The sequence below is a fragment of the Tursiops truncatus genome, chromosome X, assembly GCF_011762595.2.
Source record: "Tursiops truncatus isolate mTurTru1 chromosome X, mTurTru1.mat.Y, whole genome shotgun sequence".
Classification (NCBI taxonomy): domain Eukaryota; kingdom Metazoa; phylum Chordata; class Mammalia; order Artiodactyla; family Delphinidae; genus Tursiops; species Tursiops truncatus.
This window is the reverse complement of record NC_047055.1, coordinates 112,529,474-112,554,997: the sequence shown is the minus strand read 5'-3', so window position 1 is coordinate 112,554,997 and position 25,524 is coordinate 112,529,474. Positions and strand designations below refer to the sequence as shown.

The 25,524-nt window shown below is 45.5% G+C and overlaps 1 protein-coding gene across 2 annotated transcripts in view; it reads right to left on the bottom strand.

Annotated features, from left to right (window-relative positions):
• The window catches only part of SH3KBP1 (SH3 domain containing kinase binding protein 1), a 343,711-nt gene that overhangs the window by 298,568 nt on the left and 19,619 nt on the right, over positions 1-25,524 (bottom strand). The gene's annotated exons all lie outside the window — the stretch shown is intronic.

Here is a 25,524-nt window from a genome sequence, read left to right as displayed (position 1 = left end):
CCTGAAGGAGCCGGGGGAGGAATCTGGTCAAGGGTCCATCTCGGCGCTGAACTTAAACCCTGTGTACTTTGGGGAACTCAGAACCCCATCCACTTCCAGCACACAACCTTGCTTCTCCTTTCCTCAACAGCAAGTCTCATTTTCTGCATTCTACACGTGGGCTCTATCAAGGTAAAGCTGGACGAGGGCAAAGGAATCTGCTTCAAGAAGATAGGTCCTAAGAAATAAACAGCTGCTGCCTGTTGTTGAAAACTGGAGAGAAGCACATCCTGGGTTTGCTTCCGTCTCCCTCTTATGAGGAGTCCAAGAACACAGCTTAACTGATGGCTGCTAGAAGTAAGGCTGGGGATTAGGGACTGGGGACTCAGGGATATATAAAGCATAACTGCATAGTTTTCGAGTCTTCCCAATATACTATTGAGCTGGTCTTTCCTGATCTACCCTTCCTTTAAACTCCGGGACACTTCATCACATGCACGCAGCCTAGCTCCTTCCTGGCTCATCCAGCCCCCAAGCCTCCCTGGGCCCTGGTATCGAGGCAATTCCACACTGTGGTGGCTGCATGTGTGTCTCGCCCTCCCAGTGACCCTCTAAATGGCTTCTGGGTACAGATCTCCCTTAGTTCTGTCAGGGATGCCCTACGAGCATCCCTGACATACAGTAGGTACTCAACAAAGCCTTGAGAAGCTGACGGTTCAGCTTGCATTTGCATTTTATAATGGCAGATAGTTCTCTCTGCCCAACAAAGATGCTACTAAAATGCCAAGTGTCAATCACATTTTTGCAAATTGAGTCAGATCTTCAGTGCACTAAGGGAGCTTGCTATTTAAAGGATCCTGCAGTTAATTCTTTTGTAACATGAATAATCACTTCCTGCTTTACCTTTCCTGTCAAGAAGAATTTTTACATATCAGGTTTCTCTAAGAGAAGGAAACCTATGTATGGCTTTATTAAGAGCTCACAAAACATGAGACTATGTCTCTCCTACCCCTTCTAAGGGCTCTTCCTGTGTCCCTTGTAAGCCTTTGAAAGGTTTAGAACTTTGCTGTCCACTAAAGTGTCACCTGCCACACGTGGCTGTTGAATACTTGAAGTCTGGCTCGTCCAAATTGAGACATACTGTAAAATACACAGCAAGTTGCAAAGACTTATGAGGGAAACAAAAGAATGTAAAATATCTCATTAATTTTTAGATTGATTGTATGTTGAAATGATCCTATTTTAGATATGCTGGGTGAAATTCCTCAATTTCATTTCAAGCATTATTCAAATTAATTTCACTTGTTTCTTCTCCCTTTCTGAATGTGGCTACTAAAACATTCAAAATCACTTCTGCGGCCCGTATTACGTTTCTATTTTACAGAGATGCTTGAGGAGAATACTTGGCAGACAGGAGCTCTAGACCTCACACGGCACCAACACAGTCAAAATATTCACAAGGGCCCATGAGAAAGTGTGTGGCCCCAAAACCCATCTCCTTGCCTTCAGGAAGCTGCAGGTAGCTGCAGCAAGGATAAAACCCGACCTACAATTTTTTTAACAGTACCCTTTGGGAAACTACCTCTGGGCATGAGCACAAAATTAAAACATCAAGCTAAATAAAATATAACAGAGGTGTAATTAGGCCAACAGTAAACAAAATCCCATATTTAAAGACACCATAAATTACAAAACTTAAGGAAGTCTCCCTGTCAGAAAATACCACCCTCCAGCTGCCTGCCTCCACAAGTCGGCTCCAGCTACCATGGCTGCAAAAGCCAAAGCTACAGTTAACCCGAGGGCACAGAGAGATAGAGGCAGAGCCAGAGGAGATAAGAGATCTGCCTCGAAATGCAAAATGCTTCAACCTCCCCATCTCCGCCTTCAAACCTGCTGGGATGTCTCCTCCCCACAAAGATGAAATGGGTGGTTTTAACCGTGGTTGGCTAAGCCAGCTGCCAAGCAGCTTCTCACGGGGGCAAACTTCTTACAGTGGCGGTGGCGTTTCAGAGGCCCCGCTCTGTCTCTGTGACCGGCCCCTCCCCACCTCTGTGCACTGAACTTGATCTCTCCCGGGAGCTCACCACAATGCGTGAGCGTGAGCGTGAGCGTTCACTGCGGCTCATTCCAATCAGACTATGAGCTCTTGCTGGGAAAAGCCCTTCTCTTTTTCAGGATTCCACCTCCCTTGGCCAGCATCAAGTTTTATTCCAGCCCTCTGATTGAAGAGAGCAGATACAATCAAGAAGTAATTTTTCTTTTTTTCTTTCGGGGTAGATTTTTTTTTAAATTGGAGTATAGTTGCTTAACAATGTGGTGTTATTTTCTGCTGTACAGCAAAAAGTGAATCAGCTATACGGATACATGTAATTTTTCACCAAGAAAGATTTCACCAAAAAAGATCACAACTGCTGGTCATTAGAGATAGAAAGCACATGAGTTATCATCTTGTCAAACCCTTTTCTTAACTATACAGATGAGGAACTGAGGCCTGGAAGGTTCCATGACTGAGGCTCACAGAGCTAAATAATGGCAGCATCAAGACTAGGACTAAGCTCTCCCATCTTACAGTCCAGGTGAGACAAGGGAAAATCTAAAGCAAAAAGGAAGGAAAACTGACACCATGAGGTCCAGACTTCCACATCGTTGGCCTTTTGTCCTTCTTTCTTTCACCCATAGCATAGTTTGCAGGATACCCGGAAAAAATTACACCAGTCAGGAACCTATGTTCAAATCTACAGAAACAGAAAACAGATGAGTGGTTGCCTAGGGCTGGCGTGGGAACGGGGCCTGACTGCAAATGGCTACGAGATGTCTTTGGGGGCGACGGAAACGTTCTAAAATTAAATTCTGGTGAGAGTTTCACAATGCTATAAATTTATTAAAATCATTGAACTGTACACTTAAAACGGGCAGAATTTTATACCTCAATATAGCTTTTAAAAATACAGAGTTTGTGTAATGCATATTTTGGAATTTATGATTGTAAAGATTCATGCATCGAGGTGGCTGCCTGTGTCTGTGTCCCAGGGAGAAACCATTCCCCACTCGGGGAGGGGAAGCCGTTTGGGGGACTTTCCCCTCCCTGATGAGATACAGTCTGATGGGACTGTCCATCAACATGCCCTGCCCTCTACCAGCACAGGACTCAACCATGTCGCACAGCAGCAGCTGTGACAAAGACTGGAACCGGCTGTGGCAAATCCCCCAGCAGGGCCCCCAGATGAGGCAGTGATCCCCGGGGCTGCCTGGGTGCCATCTTTCCCAGACCTGATCCTCCAGCTTTTCCTTCCACCCTGTAAACCAGCCCGTAGCCTTCCAGTAAATCCTCTTCCCTATTTTAGTTAAAGGGGAGTTGGTTTCTGTTGCTTACGGCCAGAGAACCCTAATGGATACACTCAAGCATCAACTTTTTTTTTTTTTTTTAATTTTTTGGCCTTGCTGGCAGCATGTGGGATCTTAGTTCCCCGACCAGGGATCGAACCCATTCCCCCTGCAGTGGAAGCACGGCATCTTAACCACTGGACCACCAGGGAAGTCCAAGCATCGACTTTTTAAAAAACCAGACTCTTCCCAACACGAGTCTGCACGAAGCCCAGTTCTCACCACCTCATGCTTTCTCGGTAGTGTCAGGGCTAAGGGTTTGGGGACCTGAACTTCCCAGGTGAGGACCACAGGCGCTGCAGGGCTTTCAAGTCCAACAAAGCTGACCTTGACACCAGCCATGTTTTCCTTTGGTGTCTTCACAAACACACCACTAAGGGGCACCAGGCCAACAAGGGGTCATTCCTAAGGCCTGAAACTTAAAAACTGAGTGTTAGCTCCCCCGAGGAAGCCAGGCTCAGAACGCAGACCTCAGTGAACAAAGAGCCACTGGGCCTGAACTCTCTCCCTGGGTAGGAGGCAGCAAACCGTTGTCTATAGCGGGCCAGGAGCAGTTCCCAGAACTGGGCATCAGCAGGGAAGTGGGAAAGAGAGAAATCAAGACGAGAAAGGAGAAACCCAGCTGTGAGAGACAAACGAAGGCCCACCACCGGCTGCCACAGCCAGCACTAAGGCCACTCCTGTCACACTGCTTTCTAGAACAGCCCAAGGAACCCAGGCCTCCCAGCCCATCTCCCCCCCTCTTGTCATCTCTAAGTGTCTTTACAGAGGATGTGAGATAGAAGAGAAAGAGCACAGGCTTTGGAGCCTGGGAGGCCTGGGACTGAATTCCAGCTGAGACATTCACTAGCTGTGTGACATGAACCTGGATACCTTGCTTGAGTTCACTTCCTTTGTGCTTAAAATTGGGAGATGATCTATCCACTGGGTAGCTGCAAGGAGAAGGGACAATGCCTGTAACCTCCTGTACACAGAAGCTGCTCCACGAACGACAGCCACTAGTCCCACCGGCCCTTATCATGCTGTGCTGTGACGGTTTCCCTGTGCCCGTCCTCCCTGTCTGCCCCCTGGAATGGGAGCCCTTAAAGGGCATATCTGAGTGTCCCCATCCCTCGCCTGGCACAAAGTAGGTGCTCGGTAAATGTTGGTGACTGAGTACATGTCCGGAGAAAGTGTGACCCCCCAAAACAGAGCTTATCACTCAGCACAATGAAATGCAGTTGCCACTGGGAGCCTAGTTGTTTGGCTGGAAGGCTAGACAAGGTCCAAGATCGGGATGACCAGACAGCCACAGAACAAGTATGGCACACTGGGCCAAGCCTATTGAGTGCTACTGGGATCAGCCTCAACTCCATCCCCACCTCTGCCATGACCGGACCACTGCCCCTGACAGCAGAAGGGCACTGGATGAAAGCTGAGAACGGGATGCAGGGCCAGGGCTGGGCCAGGCCGCCCCGCTCCCTCAATGGGGAAGCGTTTCACAAAGCCGGGGGTTAAGTCCCTCACAGCCTGCTCTAGGAAGCCTACACTCACCAGGGCCTCACCCAAGGAGCTAAGAACAATGAGTTATTAAACACTTCCCGACTAAAATTAACCCTTGCACACCTCATGCACAGCTCTCTTAAGAGCATGCATTAGACAGACTGGATGAGGATAAGTTAGCCAGAAAAAGACTCTTCAAATGAAAAAGGAAACAGAGAAAGCGTGCAGACGGTTGTGCAGGTTAAAAAACAAAAGTGAAGGTCTTCCCTGGTGGCGCAGTGGTTGAGAGTCTGCCTGCCGATGCAGGGGACACGGGTTCGTGCCCCGGTCCGAGAAGATTCCACATGCCACGGAGCGGCTGGGCCCGTGAGCCATGGCTGCTGAGCCTGCGCGTCCGGAGCCTGTGCTCCGCAACGGGAGAGGCCACAACAGTGAGAAGCCCGCGTACCGCAAAAAAAAAAAAAAAAAAAAAAGTGAAGACTAAAGACAATTGATTAGAGTTAGATAACCCTGTACAAAGAAGGACTCTGCATAACAGTCATGGAGGGGAAAATAAACTGCCTCTTAGAAAACCAATTTTGTAAAAAGTCAGTTAAATCAAAATGGTTTAGCCACTTAAAGAAAACAGAACCTTTTTTTAAGCAAAAGAGAGAAAGCACATGAATGTTGCTTTCTATAAATATTTAACAGTTTTAAGTAATAAAATGGCTTGAGGATAAGTAGAGATGCTATTTTTTTCCCCTGACTTTATAATGATAGCCTGGTTCTCAGACTCAAAGGGTATCCAAAGATAGGTGCCTGATTCCAGAGTGATCCCCTATTTTCCCCAGTGAGAAGATCCAAAAGATTTGGGGCCAACCAAACTTTAAAAGAGAAGATGAAACAGTCAAATGTCTGCTTGTACTATGTATTAATTTAATTAGAGATTATGTAAAATAAAATACTCAGAAAGTATTGCTTTTGGGACTTCCCTGGTGGCGCAGTGGTTAAGAATCTGCCTGCCAATGCAGGGGACACAGGTTCAATCCCTGGTCCGGGAAGATCCCACATGCTGCAGAGCAACTAAGCCCGTGCGCCACAACTACTGAGCCTGTGCTCTAGAGCCTGCGAGCCACAACTACTGAGCCCAAGTGCCACAACTACTGAGCCCGTGCGCTACAACTACTGAAGCCAGGGGCCCTAGAGCCCACGTGCCACAACTATTGAGACCACATGCCACAACTACTGAAGCCGGAGCACTCTAGGGCCCCTGTACCGCAACTACTGAAGCCCGCGCACCTAGAGCCCGTGCTCCGCAACAAGAGAAGCCACGACAATGAGAAACCCATGCGCCGCAACTAGAGAAAGCCCGTGCGCAGCAACAAAGACCCAATGTAGCCCCCCCAAAAAAAACAGAAAATACTGCTTTTCCCCCAACACCCCCTCTTTTCAGGAACCAATTTTATTCAACAGACACTACATGGATTGTTGAAACACGATTATGGATAAGGTATCTAAAAGGTTTGCTTGAACTTCTTTATTAAAAATTAATTTATATTAATTTATAGAGCCCTATAGTGCAAGATCCTTTGTAAGAACTGTAAAAGAATACATGATGGGGCGGATGGGAAACCGGCTTCAGAGTTGGACACGTGTGAAAGAAAAAAGGCAAAAGCCTTTCCGTTGATTTCAGTGTAGCTAAGCTGAATCAGCTTTAAGAGGCAAGAATGTTTAGAAGAGTGGAGAACAAGGTCAAAAGGAGGGAAGTGAAGAGGATTCCAGAGAAAAACATGGTCAGTCTGCCCGGGGGTGGGGGGCGCGGGTTGGGGGCGAGGGCTGAGTCACCGCCTGGCCTTCTGTTAACAAGAAATGTACTGTCTGGTAAGGGAGAAAGTAGACAGAGAGGTGACAGGAAACCACAGCGAACCTTTGCTGCCGAGTTAGTGCCCCTCTTCAGGCTTCGTTTATACCCCAGGTATAATAATCCTGCTAAACTGTGAGCCCCTGGAAGGCAGAAGGGAAGTGTAAAGCTGAAGCAGTGGGTCTCCTAAAAGAAAAGTCGCACTGCCCAACATATCTTCCTCCTTCAGGTGCTGAGCTGACTGGCCCCATCACTCACTCAAGAAATGTTTGTTGTTGGGTGGGGAGAAATTTACCAGGGTATTTTGACAAGAAGCTGAGAATCCAAGAAGATGGGATCTGAGACAAAGGCACAGGGCTGAGAGCAGAACATAACAGCAAAGCAGCAGCTCTTCAAAGCAGTCTAGACTTCCAAACTGTCAGAAGCATAACTACTTTGAACTCCCCAACAGCCAAGTGGGAGATAACACCTAGAGCATTTGCAACACCATAATGTGTAGGTTATTTGGGCTGGCACATTTCATGGTTTCATACATGATGTTATACAGTAATTGTGAATCTTTCCACACTATAACCACCAACAGTTTCCAAGTCTTTTTGATTGGCATGTTTAATAGTAGGACAACAATTTGAATTGAAAGTTTTCAGTCAAGTATCCACTTCAAGAACATTCATAATCAACTAAATTATACTTTGTCACGATACCAGAAAACCACTTAGTAAGTATGCATCGTAGATTAACAAAAAATGGAAGTAAAGTTAAAACCCAACATTTTTCTTTCCTTTGAAGGTTATAATTTAAAGTTGGACAAACAGAAAAAAATACCTAAATAAACTGGACTGAGGCTTAAAATTTTGGAAACCTTTTCCAAAACTGAAACATGAGGTTAATAAAAATAAAGAAAACTAAAAGGATCAACATCCCCAAATCAATAGACCTCTAGGATGATCTGAGTAGATCAATGTGTATTTTTTTCAGAAATAATTACATTGTCTCTAAATATTATTTTTCATTTTTTAAAAAAAGCCAGGTAGCCTTGGAGAAATGGCTGATTCCAGGTCTGGGCAGGAAAGGTGACAAGCCTGAAATGTTTTGGCATACAAACACCTTGTCAAAAACAAGAAACATCTTGTCAAAGCAAGGAAGCCATCAAAGACTAACAGAGTCATGTCAAAAGGATTCAGAACTGAATGAGAAAAGGCTCCCACTTGCCGCAAATGGGACAATATGACTATCAGTAAGAATAACTGCAGTGGATTGAAACACATCAAATAGGTTCCATGTCTCAAACTGATACATGTTAATGTGAATCTATGTTGCAGAGTGATTTTTTTTTTTTAAATCAAGGCTAGGGAATCGACTCCCTGTTCTGAAAAGTGGTAAATTCAGGGAAAGAACCAAACGTTTATCCTGCTTTTTCCATATGAATTCAGGATAAACCGAATTGTTGATGAGAAGAAACTTCTCTTTACAGGAGTATTCTGGCCAGTAAGTGAAGAACGAATGAGAGAATTAGACAATCGACATTTCACAACATCTAATGTAATCAAGGACATGGGCAGTGGTCACTAACGGCTGCTAACATTACAAAAAGGGAGACAGCCAGGCTTCGAGAGCCTCATTAGGGAAGTACGCACCATTCCCATACCGCGCACTTGCCAACGAACCGAACCTAAGTCAGATCAACCTCTGGATTTACTGCCAGTTTATAGGGAGGACAGGGGTCCAGGAAGATGTTCAATGGCTCCTGAAAGTACAGTCAACCAAATCCAGACTGTAGGAGACTCCACAAGCAAACACGACTTAGTTTCTTCAACAGCAACAACAAAATTGCAAAGGAAAAAGAAAAGAAACGGGAGAACCTAGATTAAAAGAGACTCAGAGACGAGCAACCAATTAGAAAGTTCAGACCTTCCAAATCCAGATTCAAATAAATGCCTTTTGAAATATTTTAACTATGTGTAATAATTGGACATTTGAACTGGCTGCTTGATGATAAGGAAACATCGTTAGTTGCTGTAAGTATAAAAATGATACTGTAATTCTGGTTTTGAAAAGAGTCCTTATCTTTAAGAAATACATGCTGAGGTTTCACTGGTGGTGCACTGGTTGAGAGTCCGCCTGCTGATGCAGAGGACACGGGTTCGTGCCCCGGTCCGGGAAGATCCCACATGCCGTGGAACGGCTGGGTCTGTGAGCCATGGCTGCTGAGCCTGCGCGTCTGGAGCCTGTGCTCCGCAATGGGAGAGGCCATAACAGTGAGAGGCACGCGTACCACAAAAAAAAAAAAAAAAAAAAAAAAGAAATACATGCTGAAACACTTCTGGATTGTTAAAATGCTCTAAATGTGCAAGGAGAAGAATAACGTTCTACACTGAACCTAAAAGATGAAGAGAAAAATCTTAATGCTGGTGTAACCTGAGCTGGTGCAATCAGTAGTTTCACAAGTGATTCAGCTAACCATGTTATACACAGCAATGCACCTGAAAAGGAAGATGGGGTTTATAAAGGCAACAAGACATTAAAAGTGTGTGTGTGTGTGCATGTGTGCATGTGCGTGTGTGTGTGTGTACCTGAATTTGTTATTAAGGGCACTAAGCATCTACAGATATTTTTAAATAAACAAATGACCCAAAAGTATTTTTCCTTTTTAGTGCTACAGTTTATTCTCTGTGAATAATTATAAAATATACCTCCAGTAACCAAAACTGTGATTCTCTCCCTGCAAGGCATGCTTTGTAAGAGAAATCCTGAGGCACCTGGGATGTAAACTGTTTACTTTGGAGGGTGTACAATGCTTAATCCTAATTCCTTTGTTACGATATACTTTCAACTACTTAATACAATAAGCAACAAGCACCATCAAAAGTGTGTTTTAAGACTTGTGGTTGCCAAGGGGGAGGGGGTGAGGGAGAGGGATGCACTGGGAGTTTGGGGTTGGTAGATGCAAACTATTACATTTAGCATGGATAAGCAACAAGGTCCTACTGTGTAGCACAGGAAACTATATTCAATATCTTCTGATAAACCATAATGGAAAAGAATATTAAAAAAAGAATGTATATATGTGTATAACTGAGTCACTTTGCTATACAGCAGAGATTGCTACAACACTGTAAATCAACTATACTTCAATAAAAAAAATAATAAATTTTTTTAAAAGTGTGTTCACAGAAAACTGTAAGACACTGATGAAAGAAATTAAAGATGATACAAACAGATGGAGAGATATACCATGTTCTTGGATTGGAAGAATCAATATTGTGAAAATGACTATACTACCCAAAGCAATCTACAGATTCAATGCAATCCCTATCAAACTACCAATGGCATTTTTCACAGAACTAGAACAAAAATTTCACAATTTGTATGGAAACACAAAAGACCCCAAATAGCCAAAGCAATCTTGAGAAAGAAAAACAGAGCTGAAGGAATCAGGCTCCCTGACTTCAGACTATACTACAAAGCTACAGTAATCAAGACAGTATGGTACTGGTCACCTTATTTTTTGATAAAGGAGGCAAGAATATACAATGGAGAATACAGTCTCTTCAATAAGTGGTGCTGGGAAAACTGGACAGCTACATGTAAGAGAATGAAATTAGAACACTCCCTAATGCCAGACACAAAAATAAACTCAAAATGGATTAAAGACCTAAATGTAAGGTCAGACACTATAAAACTCTTAGAGGAAAACACAGGCAGAACACTCTGTGGCATACATCACAGCAAGATCCTTTTTGACCCACCTCCTAGAGAAATGGAAATAAAAACAAAAATAAACAAATGGGACCTAATGAAACTTAAAAGCTTTTGCACAGCAAAGGAAAACATAAACAAGACGAAAAGACACCCCTCAGAATGGGAGAAAATATTTGCAAATGAAGCAACTGACAAAGGATTAATCTCCAAAATATACAGGCAGCTCATGCAGCTCAATATCAAAAAAAAAAAAACCCAATCCAAAAATGGGCAGATCTAAATAGACATTTCTCCAAAGAAGATATAGATTGCCAACAAACATGTGAAAGAATGCTCAACATCACTAATCGTCAGAGAAATGCAAATCAAAACTACAATGAGGTATCACCTCACACCAGTCAGAATGGCCATCATCAAAAAATCTACAAACAATAAATGCTGGAGGGGGTGTAGAGAAAAGGGAACCTTCCTACACTGTTGGTGGGAATGTAAATTGATACAGCTACCATGGAGAACAGTATGGAGGTTCCTTAAAAATAGAACTACCATATGACCCAGCAATCCCACTACTGGACATATACCCTGAGAAAACCATGATTCAAAAAGAATCATGTACCACAATGGTCATTGCAGCACTATTTACAATAGCTGTAAGTATTAAATAATACTATTTCCAATAGGACATGGAAGCAACCTAAGTGTCCATCGACAGATGAATGGATAAAGATGTGTCACATATATATAATGGAATATTACTCAGCCATAAAAAGAAACGAAACTGGGTTATTTGTAGTGAGGTGGATGGACCTAGAGTCTGTCCTACAGAGTGAAGTAAGTCAGAAAGAGAAAAACAAATACCATATGCTAACACATATATATGGAATCTAAGAAAAAAAAATGGTCATGAAGAACCTAGGGGCAACATGGGAATAAAGACACAGACCTACTAGAGAATGGACTTGAGGATATGGGGAGGGGGAAGGGTAAGCTATGACAAAGTGAGAGAGTGGCATGGACATATATACACTACCAAATGTAAAATAGCTAGCTAGTGGGAAGCAGCCACATAGCGCAGGGAGATCAGCTCGGTGCTTGGTGACCACCTAGTGGGGTGGGATAGGGAGGGTGGAAGGGAGGGCGACGCAAGAGGGAAGAGATGGAAACATATGTATATGTATAACTGATTCACTTTGTTATAAAGGAGAAACTAACACACCATTGTAGAGCAATTATACTCTAATAAAGATGTTTAAAAAATAAAATAAATAAATTTTAAAAAATTTTTTAATAAAATAAAATGGCTACACAAAAAGTCACCAATTTTGATGTCTTTTTTTAAATGCACGCTGATATGACAGCTGTCACATACAACCTAAAAAACTGTTTCGAATGAAGTTAAAGACAACTAAGTGCTACTAGAGCCATGTTATGGAAAAAACTGAACAAACCTTTTGGCCAGCCCAATACGTACCACATTTTCTTTACCCATTCATCCATCGATGGACATGTAAGTCGTTTCCTTGGCTATTGTGAATAATGATGCAATGAACATTGGGGTGCAAATATCTCTTTGAGATAATGATTTCATTTCTTTCTGATACCTACCCAGCAGTAGGATCACTGGATTATATGATAATTCTATTTTTCACCTTTTGAGGAACCCCTCCCATACTGTTTTCCATAGTGGTTATACCAATTTACATTCTGATTTTGGGTTTCTTGAGTTGGTTTTGTATAAGGAAGGCTGTGGTTTTGGTTGTTTAGGTGTAAAAGTGATATCGTGATTATGGTTTTTGACAGAGTCCTCATCTTTAAGAAATGTGCTGAAACATGGCAGAAATGTGGTAGGTCACCTGCCTAGCCCTCGACGACTCACTCTCTCTGCGAGCTGGCCCTCGTCTGGCGGGAGCAGGCCTCAATAGGCATCTCTGCCTGTCCCTTGCTGGTACTACCCACGCCCCTGCTGGCCCTGGCCTCACCCAGCCCTACTGAATCAGAAGCTGCAGTGTAACGAGATCCCCAGGGGACTGACACACACAGTGTCATTTGAGAAGTGCTGGTCTATACCACATGAACTCCTTACCCAGGGGTCAGAATCACCTGTGCAGCCTCCCCCACCTCTGCTCTCAGCCTGCCTGGGCCACATCAGAATTGGGGGGGGGAGCACATCTAGTTTGAAGATGGTCCCTCAGGTGACTCCACACCTCCACCACTCTCCTAAATCCCTTTTTAGGAAGGAGGAACATAAGTCTACATTGAATGGCAGGGTCAGGGGATGCTGGCAGACCCTGGGCCTGATGATTTCTGAGGCATCTTTCATGGCTACGAGACTACAGGTCCGCAGAAGTACCAATAACAACACAGCAGCGAGCAGGATCATTAATGCCGGGCAGACCACCCTTCTTCAGCATTCATGGGGGGAAATTCACTTCATTCTCACTTCAAATGAAACAAACAAATCCAGACGCTCAACCAGTCCCTCTCCCTGAAAGAAATGGAATCCCAAGTCCTTATCACAGATCTAATCACACTGGATTGCCACCTGTGCCACCTCAGTGAAAGCTACAGGAGGGCAGAGAGCACAACTGCTGTGTTTGCCCCTACAGACCCAGTGCTGCCCTAACACCTGGCATATAGTAGGAATATAATAAATAATTGCTGAATGAAAATATATTCTTAATTTCGTGGTGCCAGTTGCCTTTATCCTCATCACATCATTTAACTATAACAACCACTCTGTGGAAGATTATATTTTCCAAGATGGCTGCAGCAGACTTTCCCATCCCTCATGCTCTTCTAGGATGTGACTCCAGCCATCAACAAGGGAAATCTCATCTCGCTCCCTGGGCCTATGAATTTGGGCAGGCTTGTGAGCACTTTGACCAGGAGAGTGCAGGGAAGTGATGCTGTGTGACTTCTGAGGCTGGGTGAAAGAAGGCTAATATGCAATTTCCAACCCACTTGCTGGAATACCCCAAAGACAGCCATGTTGTAAGAAAGCCCACTCACACTGAGGGTCTACACGTAGGCATTCACCACTGAGTTGCTGAATCATCCCAGCCCAGGCCAACATGGAAGTGTCAGAGGCTTCAGATGATTCCAGCTTTCCCGCTATCAAGTCACCCCGTCTTCAAGTCTTTCCAGCTGAGGCCTCAGACGCTGTGGAGCTAAGACAAGCCATCCCCACCATGCCTTGTCCAAATTCTTTTTTTTTTAATTTATTTATTTTAATTTTGGCTGCGTTGGGTCTTTGTTGCTATGCGTGGGCTTTTCTCTAGTTGCAGTGAGTGGGGGCTACTCTTCGTTGCAGTGCGCGGGCTTCTCATTGCGGTGGCTTCTCTTGTTGTGGAACACGGGCTCTAGGCACGTGGGCTTCAGTAGCTGTGGCTCGCGGGCTCTAGAAGTGCAGGCTCGGTAGTTGTGGCACACGGGCTTAGTTGCTCCGCGGCATGCGGGATCTTCCCGGACCAGGACTCAAACCCATGCCCCCTGCACTGGCAGGTGGATTCTTAACCACTGCGCCACCAGGGAAGTCCTGTCCAAATTCTTGACCCACAAAATCCATGAGAATAATAAAATGGCTGTTTGAAGGTGCTGAGTTTGGAATAATTTGTCACACAGCAGTAGTAACTGACACACACTCTATGACGTGTCTATTGTGGTTCCAAATTTATGAAGAATCTGGTTCCCAGAGAGATCAGATAACCTGTTCAAGGGTAGGGAGCTGATATCCAAGCTACAGCCAGTCTGAATTCAAAGCCTGTCTTCTTGCCCCTGTTCCTGCTCATATTTCTTCAGTCAGTGAAGATTTTCTGAGATGTAAGCTCCAGACACTGTGGCTGCACAGATAATAACATGAAGACACCAAAGGGCACACATGAATGCAGGTAGTATGCCCAAATGTGAAACCAGGCCAGATTAGGCCAGCCTGCCCACATAAATCCTTAGCTGACATTTTCCTGGACAGAACAGCTCTTTGATCCAGTACGTATTTATTGAGAGTCTGGAGGGAAAGGGGCACTGGGCTGGACAACATGAATATGAGTCAGGGACCCAACACAGGAAAGAAGTGAGGAAAGAAGGATGAAAAAAGAAGGAAGGCTATTTCCTTCTCTGACATTAGATAAAAGAGGATAAAGGGGGATACGTGTTCCAACAGCAATAATAAAGACATAAAGATGAAGGTACATGAGGAAGCTGACACCTTCCCTCACATAGGAATCAAGGTCATCTGTTGGTGACAGTCAGGTGTGAGAAAAGAATCTGAGGAGCTTGAGAAAACAGTCTGTAGAATAAGCTCAGTGCAAAATGCACATGGAATTTTCTTTTGCATAGTGTGTGTGTGTGTGTGTGTGTGTGTGTGTTAATTTACAGAAGAAAACAAAGGAGTGGATGAGAGGTCAATGGAAGCATTGGTGGGTGGCTGTGAGGACCCAGCAGAATGGGCAACAGCCCCTTGCCCCACCCCTGCCACCTCTCCAGAGCCCACGACAGGGCCAGAGACAAGCATGGCATGGGCGCCCTGGGGCTTGCCCAGGGAGGAGAGAAAGGATTCAGGGTTGAGCTTAGTGGCCTCCAGTTACTGATCTAGGGGGAGTGGGGGAGCTCGATGCCGACCAGCTGCCAAGATGGCAGGATACAGGCTGGGAGGGGGTGGTCACGGAGTAGGGGAGATGGTGGCAGCTGGAAAGGTTATGATAACCCACCAGCTGCATAGGGCTGGGGATCCAGAGGCTGAAAGCACACACCCTGTGAGGACGTGTGCAGGGAGTTTTACAGACCCAGACAAAATGGCAGACAGTACTGAAGCTCTAAAGGAAAGCAAGAGACAAGGAAGTAGCCAAGGATGGGTGTGTCCTCCTTCTTCCTTCTCCCCTCCCAACCTCTTCCATCTACACAACATTCCTTTCCAGAATTCCCGTCTCAAAAGACTCTCCAGAACATTGTCACCATGGAATGGGAGACGCCTGTCCATACAAGTCTCCTAGTGTTAGCGGCCTTTGGGGGATCTCAAGGTTAAACCTCTCTTAGAAATGACAGCTATTTCTCCAACACACCTAGAAGTAGCACAACATGAAACAAATAAGCCTCCATGAATGCTAACATCCCCTTGGGGTCAACCACATCACAGGTCTGAAATCAGTATCTATTGTGTAAGTGAATGTTGTCTTTGAAAGAAAGTACACGTTTGGGGAAACTCAAAGGCCACCACCACGTGGTACAGGTGTGACGCAGACAAGCCTCCAAGCCCAACCCCAACTGGACAGTACTGCTCCCTGTCACCCCACCCACTCTTCTCCAGAGGGCATGGTGTATATTCTCACCCACGAACCTTGCTTCTTATTCCTCGCATCCCAAAGCGCCCTGCATTTTCATGGCTTGAGGTCAACTTCAAGCCCCATCTTGGGACACCCACCACTATATTCTCAGACTTACTAACTACAGCTTTAACTACCTAAATCACTTCTAACTATCAGACACTGCCTTGAACATCTTTTGAAATACTGTCTTAGACTGGGGGGTTGGTAAGCTTTCTCTTGAAGAGTGAGATAGTAAATATTTTAGGCTTTGTGGGCCATATATGGTGTTCCAACTACTCAGCTGTGTCATTACAGCAAGAAAGCAGCCTTGAACAACACGGAAATGAACTGGCATGGCTGTGTTCCAATAAAACCCTATTTACAAAAATAATCAGCAGGCCAGACTTCACCTGTAGGTTATAGTTTGCCGACCCCTGTCTTAGACTGTTATTTTAATTCATCTCATAAATTGTATGTCGTGCCACCCCAAAACAGATTTAAGTTCCTATAAAGGAAGGGAGCCGGTATTAAATATTTTCATTTACACTTACCCCTACCTGGCAATAGTGCTACACACAGAAGGAACAGACACATTTTCTGAAATAGCCTTTGAGTATATGTTGAATGATGGGCCACATATCACAACTGGACTCATTTGGCATTTAAGTGTGTACACTGATGGCACAAGTATTCATTTCTAAGTACTAATTTAAACTGTGTGCCATAAAGTATTTTTTCTAACGGTCAGCTCTTATGTCCGATTTGTTTTTTCTAGTCGTTCCTACAGATGGCTTAATACCCTCATTCTACCAGTGACTTATCAAACTGGCACATTCCACGAGTTATTTGACATCAGAGGCAGGACTTCAGCAGGCTCTCCGCAGATGTCCACTTCGGCACTCAGAGTTCCCCCCATCATTCCATGGGAACATGGAGAGAGAAAGATTTGCACAGGTAAAAGGGAAGCTTTTGGGGAGGGGAGGAAAGGAGATGAAATCTATGGCCGCTGTTCCCCACAGAAGCAAACATGAAATAATTACGTGTAACCAAAATAAAATTAACTTCACAGTGGGTTAGTGACAGTTCCTGTCAGATGCTTCTAGCTTACTTCTAAATCAATAACTGAGAACAGAGAGAAAAGAAAGTAAACATCTTATGAAGAATTTCAAATACACAATCAACTACATTGCCCCCCTCAAAAAATCCTGCTTTTGAATATGTTAAGGTAGATCCCAGAGCTAAAAAATAATTATGCTCTTTCAGAATGAAACGATAAACAGGTCCCAGAAAGCCCGAGACTTCGCTTCTTGGCGAGAGTGACTTCACACCCATACAGTCCTCACTTCCTTTTATCACCTCAAACGAAGGCCAGAGCAGCACAGGCAACGCTCATCAGCTTAGTGAAAAGTTCATCCAATAACTGACTCAACTCCAAACTCTTCCTCCCTAGCCTTCACTGCCTCTTGAGAAGTCCAGGTGCATCGATGGCTGCTCGTTTCACCCTCCTTCCAAAGCCTTCTGACCTGGGGCATGGGGGGGTGTGTGTGTGGGGGGGTGGAGCACGGTGAAAGTGACAGTGCTATCCACGGGGCAAGGTGGGTTCTGGCCTTGATACAAGCTCAAGAGACCGCAGGATCCGCAAGCCCGGGAAGGGACCAGAGGTTTGGGAGCAGAGGGGAGATACAACCATACACACGGGTTCTTGGAAGATACCTGTGGCAGGAGCGGGACCCACGGGCAGAGGCTGCAGGTGGCAGAGAAAGCAGTTAGACGGCCAAGCAAGAAGGGGGATGAGGACCAGAGCTGAGGCTGGGGAATCTCTACAGACACAGGGTGCTTGATTAAGAGGCATTCCTGGGATTAAAAAAAAAAAAAAAAACTACACAAACAAGGACCTACTGTAGAGCACAGGGAACTATACTCAATTACTCAGTATTTTATAATAACCTATAAGGGAAAAGAATCTGAAAAAGAATATGAATATATACATACACACACACACACACATATGTATATATACATACATATATCTGAATCACTGTGCTGTATACCTGAAACTAACACCACATTGTAAATCAACTATACTTCATTTTTTTAAAAAAGGGAAAGGAAATGTTCATAATACTTTATTGCATTCAAGAGGAGCTTAAAAATCTATTTTAAAAAAAAGTCTACAGGGACTTCCACAGTGGCACAGTGGTTAAGAATCCGCCTGCCAATGCAGGGGACAAGGGTTCGAGCCCTGTCCAGGAAGATCCCACATGCTGCGGAGCAACTAAGCCCGTGCGCCACAACTACTGAGCCTGTGCTCTAGAGCCCGCGAGCTACAACTACTGAGCCCGTGAGCCACAACTACTGAAGCCCACGCACCTAGAACCCGTGCTCTGCAACAAGGGAAGCCACCACAATCAGAAGCCCACACACCACAACGAAGAGTAGCCCCCGCTCACCGCAACTAGAGAAAGCCCATGTGCAGCAATGAAGACCCAACGCAGCCAAAAATAAATAAATAAATTTTTTTAAAAAGTCTACAGAAACAAATGGCATTCTAAGAAATGTGAGTGAAAGTTAAAACAGTCCTATTTAAAGATAAAATGACATCTTTCCTACACACCAATACCAAACTTCCCGAATTCTACCTTTGCAACTGTAATAAATTCCTTTTAAAAAAGGGGTGGGGGAGGGAAGATGCTTCCTAGATAATCTGAAACAAAGAATCAAAGGCCAGAAAAATAAATCAGAGTCACAGAGCTAAAGGAAAATTATAAAGTTCAGACCTCGCTTCAAAAAAAAAAAGTCTCTAAAGAGGCAGACTTCACTCCAAAGCTTTTCTCATTCAAGATCAAAAGTTCTCAGTGATTTCTTAGGTATTCCATCATCACATCCTAACACATTCCACATAGGTTGTGGCAGGTCCCAAGAATTCATGCAATAAAGCAAAAATATATTGAATAATTATGATCGGAATAAATACAGTTCAAATGTGAAGAGCCAGGAAAAGTTAAGGTATCAGTAGGTATGATATATGACAACGTATAGAGACCTACCGCTTGGTCAAGCCAATTTGGCTTTGAGTTTCCTAAGAGCCAAATCAAAAAGGGAAACATGATCAATTACATGGTTTACAGTGTTCATGGGGTGGGGGTGGCAGACCCATAGAAAAAGGAAAACAAACTGGCACAAAGAACTTCACATGTGGGCCTTCATATAGCACTGTGTTTTCAAGCCAAGGGCAATCACAATAGGCTTTTTTTTTTTAATGGAACAGTACTGAATCAAAAATATCAGAGTACATTTCACGTAGCAGAAGTAAATGTTTTCTGTGAGATGAGTATTTCAATCGTAACTAAGGATGAGTGTGTGCACCAGGTTGCAATGTAAAATACATTTCTTACTGGGAGACATGGTCACAAAAATCTGAAAAAGAGCAAGAGGAGATAGTAAGTGGACTTAATTTCCAGCCCGGCCCACGCCTGTTCCCTCCTGCCTGGCTCCGGGTGGTAAGGAATGAACCGCCCCTACTGCACCGCATCATGGTCCTGACCCATCCTCCACCGGTCCTTCCCCTCGGCCTTTGACTCTGTCCAGTGGTCCTGCTTGGAACCTTCTAGACCTTCCCCCAGTGGCGGCACCTTTGGGCAAGTAGGACAGTCTGGCTCCCTCTCTCCTGCTGGCCCCTCAGCCTTCTGGCATCCATCTCTGAATACCCCTCCCTCTCACTGCCCCGCCCCACCCCAATCTCTCTTTCTTCTGTGGAAGCCTTCATCCCACAGGGCATGATGGGAGAAACAGAAGAGTAACTTTTCCTGCCAGCTCCAGCCTGTATCTTTCTCAGTTCCTCCACATTCCTTTTGAAAATGTGAACCAATTACTTATACACCCATGTTTATAGCAGCAGTATTCACAACACCCAAAGGTGGAAGCAAGTGTCCATGAACAGATGAATGGATGAGCAAAATGTAGTCTCTCCACACAAAGGAATGAAGTTCTGACATGTGCTACAACATGAATGACCCTTGAGGACATTAGGTAAGTGAAAGAAGCCAATGACAAATGGACAAATACTATATGATTCCACTTATATGAGGTACCTAGAACAGGCAAAATCACAGAGACAGAAAGTAGGAGAGAGGTTATCAGGGGCTGGGGGGAGGGGTAATGGAGAATAACTGCTTAATTAGTTTGTGTTTGGGATGATGAAAAAGTTCTGGAAATAGAGAATGGTGATGGTGTCACAACATCATGGATGTACTTGATGCCACTGGAGTGTATGGTTGAAATGGTAACCATTATGTCATAGATATTTTGCCACCATAAAAAAATACATGACCTCAGTCCAATCATGAGAAAATCCAATGTGAGGGACGTTCAACCAAAGTGTCAAGGTCATGAGAGACAAGGGAAGACTGAGGGACTGTCAACAGATCACAGGACACGAAGGAGAAATAACAACTGAGTGCAAGATGGGACCCTGAGTAGGATCCTAGAACCAAAAAAGGACATTAGTGGAAAACTGGTGAAATTAAATAAAATCCTTAGTAGGGAGTATTACACCAATGTTGATTTCCTGGTTCTGATACCAGTACTATGATCATGTTAAGAGGTTAACATTAGGGGAAGCTGAGTGAGGGATCTATGGAAACTCTCTATACTATTTTTGTATCTTTTCCTTAAGTCTAAAGGGAAATTAAAAGTAAAAAACAATTTTTTAAATCAATCTATCCTTTAAAAGAAATAAATAGTGTAACATACAGATGTACAGTCATTAATCCTTACCCTGGAGGTGGTCAGTTCCTATGTGAAGAACCCAAATCAGAAAAGAACACTCCAAGGATGGGGGGATGGGTGGGCAGCATTTGAAAGATTAAGCAGAGTCCATCTGCATGGGAGTTGGTCAATTAGCATAATGGAACCGAGCAATTATCTCCCTGTTCTCTGGATGGAGTGAAACATTGTGCTGGCATCTCCACCTTAGTAAGAACCACGTAGAATATTCTAAGAAGACCAGCAGTCCACCCAATTCACAGGGGAGGGAGCCAGGACTCCGTCAGGGCGCATGGTCGGCCATGAAAGGAGGGCCCTGTCCCCCCACAGGGGGCTGATGGAATCCTCCCACTGGAGCACCATCACATCTGCCTTGACTGTCTCTCGCTTGGCCAGAGAGCTCGAGCCTAAGGAACAGGAGGAAGGCTCTCCCCGTGCCTGCCTGCTAACAAGTGGCTGCGTGAGTGGCCCAAACTGGTCTGAGACTTGCTCTCCCTGTCACATACCTCCCAGTCGTGGGACTGTGGGAAAGAACGCACAAAGCTCCCATCAACTGTTTCCCAAAATAATCTGACAATTCTTCAAACGTCAAACCAGTTTAGGTCAGTTCACAACAGATCATTTCTTAGGATTCCTGAGAACACATTTGCCGCTCTGTGAGCATGCGCCAGGCCGGGTCTACACTCTCCAAAGCGGAGCCCTCCTGGGACGGGGTCTCGAGCTGGGCTGCTGCTCCCTCCAGAGAGCACCGTTCGGGCAGTGACAAGCCTCCCCTGGGCCACCAAGTGTCCACACCGAACCCCTCGGGCTTGTTGGGGCTGGAGTGTACTGGATGCCCAAAACGTGACCCAGGTCTCCAAGTTGACTCAACAGTGAAATCAATCGCAAAGCACACGACAAAAAAGCCTAAGCTTTTGTTTTCTTTGGGGCCAGATGTAATCAACCCCATCTTCTATTTTCTTCCTCCCAAGGGGCAAATTTGTCTGTCATTTCCTGTCCCCGTCCCCCTGCTTCCTCATTCCTCTCTTGCCGCTCTGCCCATGCTGTTCCCAGCCATCCCGAATCCCTGCTCTCCTTCAACGCCACCCCAGACCCCAGCAGCCCTGGGAGGGGAGCCCTCGGTGACAGACCCAGCTGGGATCATCAAAACTCCAGGAGGGGCCTACAAAGAAACAAGGTATCTGACAAACTTCACAGTCTGCCAGGCTGAAGGAAACCTTCTCAACTTCCTCAAATTCTGCAAAGATGGAAGCTGTCTCCCACGCAGACTGCCACCTAAACGACTGCCCCTTTGGCCCTACCTGACATGGAGATCAAGAAAAACAATGTCCCCAGTGTGGTCGGCAGAGCAGTGCCCACCCTCCCCCAGATGCTCACATCGTTATCCCCAGAACCTGTGAATACATGGCAAAGGGACATTAAAGTTGCAGATGGAATTAAGGTTGCCAATCAGCTGACCTTAAAATAGAGTCATTAGCCTGGATTAACCAGGTAGACCTAACGTAATCCTGAAGCTTCTTAGAAATCTAAGTTGGGGGCAAAGAAAGGGTGAGAGTGATGCAGTGTGAGAGGGACAGGACCCACTGCTGCAGGCTTTGAAGATGGAGGAAGGGGGCCATGAGCCAAGGAAGACGAGCAGCCTCTAGATGCTGGAAAAGGCAAGGGAATGACATTTTCCCTAGAGTTCCCAGAAAGGAGCTGGAAACACATTGATTTTAGTCCAGGGAGAGCCACATCAGACTCCTGACCTACAGAACAGTAAGACAATAAATTTGGGTAGTTTTAAGCCAGTGATTTTGTGGAAATTTATTATGGCAGCAATAGGAAATGAAGACAACTGGTTATCAAATGTCATAATAGTAGCTTGTTTCAGACCTAATGAATATGTGATTCTTACCTAAGTAAACCTGTCTATGCAAAGTCCACAGCACTTCTAGTTGCCTCTCTTGAAGGTCTGGCTCCATGCCACTGGCTGCCATTGGCCTCCATTCTCTTAGGCCTTCCCTCCAAAGAAACCAGTGCCCGGGGACGGCAAGCACACGTGGTTTCGTGTCACAGGGCAATTCTAAATAGAACAGTTTGCCTGTGCCATTTTTATGAGGTATCTACTTGACACAGATCTTTAAAAAGAAAACCCACTCAGAGTTATTTCTGTAACTGAAGGTGGGCAAGAATGGGGATAGTAAAATGAGATTATTACTTATGAAATGAGCAATGGAAGTTAAGCCTATTCTTACCTAACTTTGAATTCATCAATTCGCAACTAAGTATAGTGATGACAATTTCCATTTGAGACCACCCCAATCCCACAGTGTGTGGGTGTGAGTCTCACTGTGGTTCTCCGATGGCCTCGAAACTGGTGCATTCCAATCTGTTCCGGTTTTGGGTTTGACCAGTGCTATAAACTGAGCCAGATGTCACTCTTTTCGACCTATTTTTCCTGCAGCAAGTACCCTAAACGCAAGCGGAATTCTCCCAAATAGAGGATGGGGGTAAAGAAGGGGAGCCACATGGCGGTCAGCCTCTATCTTTCCATGGATTTGGATCCTCTTTCCAACTGGCTGGGAATGAAGGTTCAAACTCTAACAGCATCCAACTGACTACGGTCTTGCTCAGTGATTCTTCTTCCCCAGGCTTGAAAATAATTGGGGCTAACAAAGGCTGGCCTAAAAATAAAAAGGCATGCCTTCCAGTGCCAGAATAGTGAGGCCATTTAAGCTCTGTTTTTAGCAAGTCTCAGTTACCTGGGCAGCAGCATATGGCTCCTATAATTCTCCAACGCATGAAAGCATTAAGAGATTAAAGTGCCTGCCCAAAGTGGGCTGGGCCCCCAATGAGTGTTCACATGCTCGACCCCATCGGCTTCCACAGGGACTGGCCACCATGCTGCCATCTCGTCCCCATTAACCACGGTTAAACGATGAAGCCAAATGACAGGCATTTCCACTACCAAATTATGATACTGGAGACTTTATGTTTTTGACAGGAGGGCATTTTCTAAGCAATTACTCCGTAGAGAGGAAGAAAAGCATCCTGAAGCAAAACGCCGGGGACTGGGGTCGGGCTAACGAAAAAGTCCAGCAAGAGGAAAAGCAAAGAAAAACATCCCGCGGCTCAGGGCGCACAGGGGACTGGCGACACTTCCCTAAAACGCAGGATGAGAGCCCTGCAGAAACGAGCCCGCAGGCTCCCTTATCGCAGCTCTACTCTGCACAGCCCAGGGCACAGGCACGCACTTCATCATGTCCCCGGGCGGAAGTGTGGCAAGCCTGAATGCGGACCACAACTGAGAAAGATCAAGGAGAAGATTTCTTCTGTGGTGGGCCCAGGGCAAGGAACCTTGGAGGAGCCGTAAAGCAAGCCAGCCTGCCAGCTGCCCTAATGACAGAGCACGCCCCGCACCAGGAGCCACCACTGGTCTTCTCTTGACAAGTTCAGTGTGACACAAAAGTCGCTAATGGCTGATCAAGAGCCACAGGAAGATTCCTGTGTGTGCAGTCGAAGGGGTCTGGGCACAAGTGCTGCTGTGCTGGCAAAATTCTACGGAGACCACGTCACGGATCATTTTGATCCATTTCTTGAGGTCTTTCAAAAGACATATGCTTTCAAATGTGAATACACCTTACAAAACGACAGGCCAATGGCAGGGAAGACTCTGAGAGGCGTTGACTCTCTCCCTGGCTCCTGCCGACGTGTAGTGTGTGCAGGAGATGTGAATAAGCGATACCATTAAAGATGAATTTCCGGCCCAGTTTGGGGAAACGAGACTCTGGCTTGAGAGTCATACATCATCCGTTGTTTATACTCATTCAACAAATATTTTTTCTTTTGCTGCTCATTCTGGCTGAGACACCAGGCCAGGTGCAGGGGTGCCAGCGTGGAGGAGACGGCCATGGTCTTTACCTTGGCGCCGAAGGAACTGCAGTCTACGGAGCATGATTTCTGGGGTCCTTGTGGTCCCTGGTGGGGCTTCCTGAGCCAGCACGTACCCTGTGCCCTCTCCTCAAGCGGTGACCCTTCTTCTCCTGCACACCCGGAAGCATTCACATCCGAGTTAGGAGTGGGGAGGGAGGGAGGAAAGGGAAGGGGGATGATGTCTGGCTACAACAAATCGGATTTCCTTGTGTCTTCCAGCAGACCAAGTAACGCGAAGATAAATAAGATGTCTCATGATCTCTCCTCAAGAATAAATTACTCATCCCCAATTGGCGGTTTCTTCCCGTTCATAACTACAAACTCTGGGAAGTGAACTTATGACGGCAGCGTGCATGAATTATTCCAGCCCAGCGTGCTCTTCCCTTCCACCTCCTAAGCAAGAACTTGTCAGCTCCAGGCTGAGAGCCAAGATTTCCCAGGACAGGGCCTGGGACAACATGGACAGAAGGGACCACATAAAGACCTAGCAGAGCCCAAGGAGGGCAGGGAAGTGATGGGAAGGCGCCCAGGATGGCACTATTGGAGCCAGCAGACTAAGTATCACGGGGCCATGAGACTTGAAGACTTCGAAGTCATCACCACAGAAAGTTTTCCCTACCTTACATACCAAAATCGGCGCACAGAAATTTGGCAAATTATCGACTTAGCACACACACCCCACCCCACCCCCCCGTTATCAGAAGGAAGCAATCGATGGCAGAAAGAAAAACAAAGAAGATTCCTAAAACAAGCTGCCAGCTGAGGGGGGCTGAGCTAACACAGAAATCAGATGAGGCCCTGCTCCGCCCCCGCCCCTCCCCCCTACACCCCGACCTGCCCCCCACCTCCTCAACAAGCATGGGAACTTGCTTTCCCACAGCACTCCCCAAACTGGCCCTGGTTTTACTTCTCTATATCCCACCCTAAATGGATTGATTCAGAACTCTCCAGTCATGCTGTGCCTTTAAATATCTTTTCCTACCACAGAAGGTCCACCACCTCGGTGCTCTTGACAGGACAATCTATTTTAAAACAGCGGCTCCCAAGGCACATTCAGCCAAGAGCCAACACACACGGGTCAGCAGCCAATGCCAACAATGGTCTAAAGAAACTGCAGCAGACACTGGTGGTGTTTGGTGCTCAAATTAAATCTCAGGT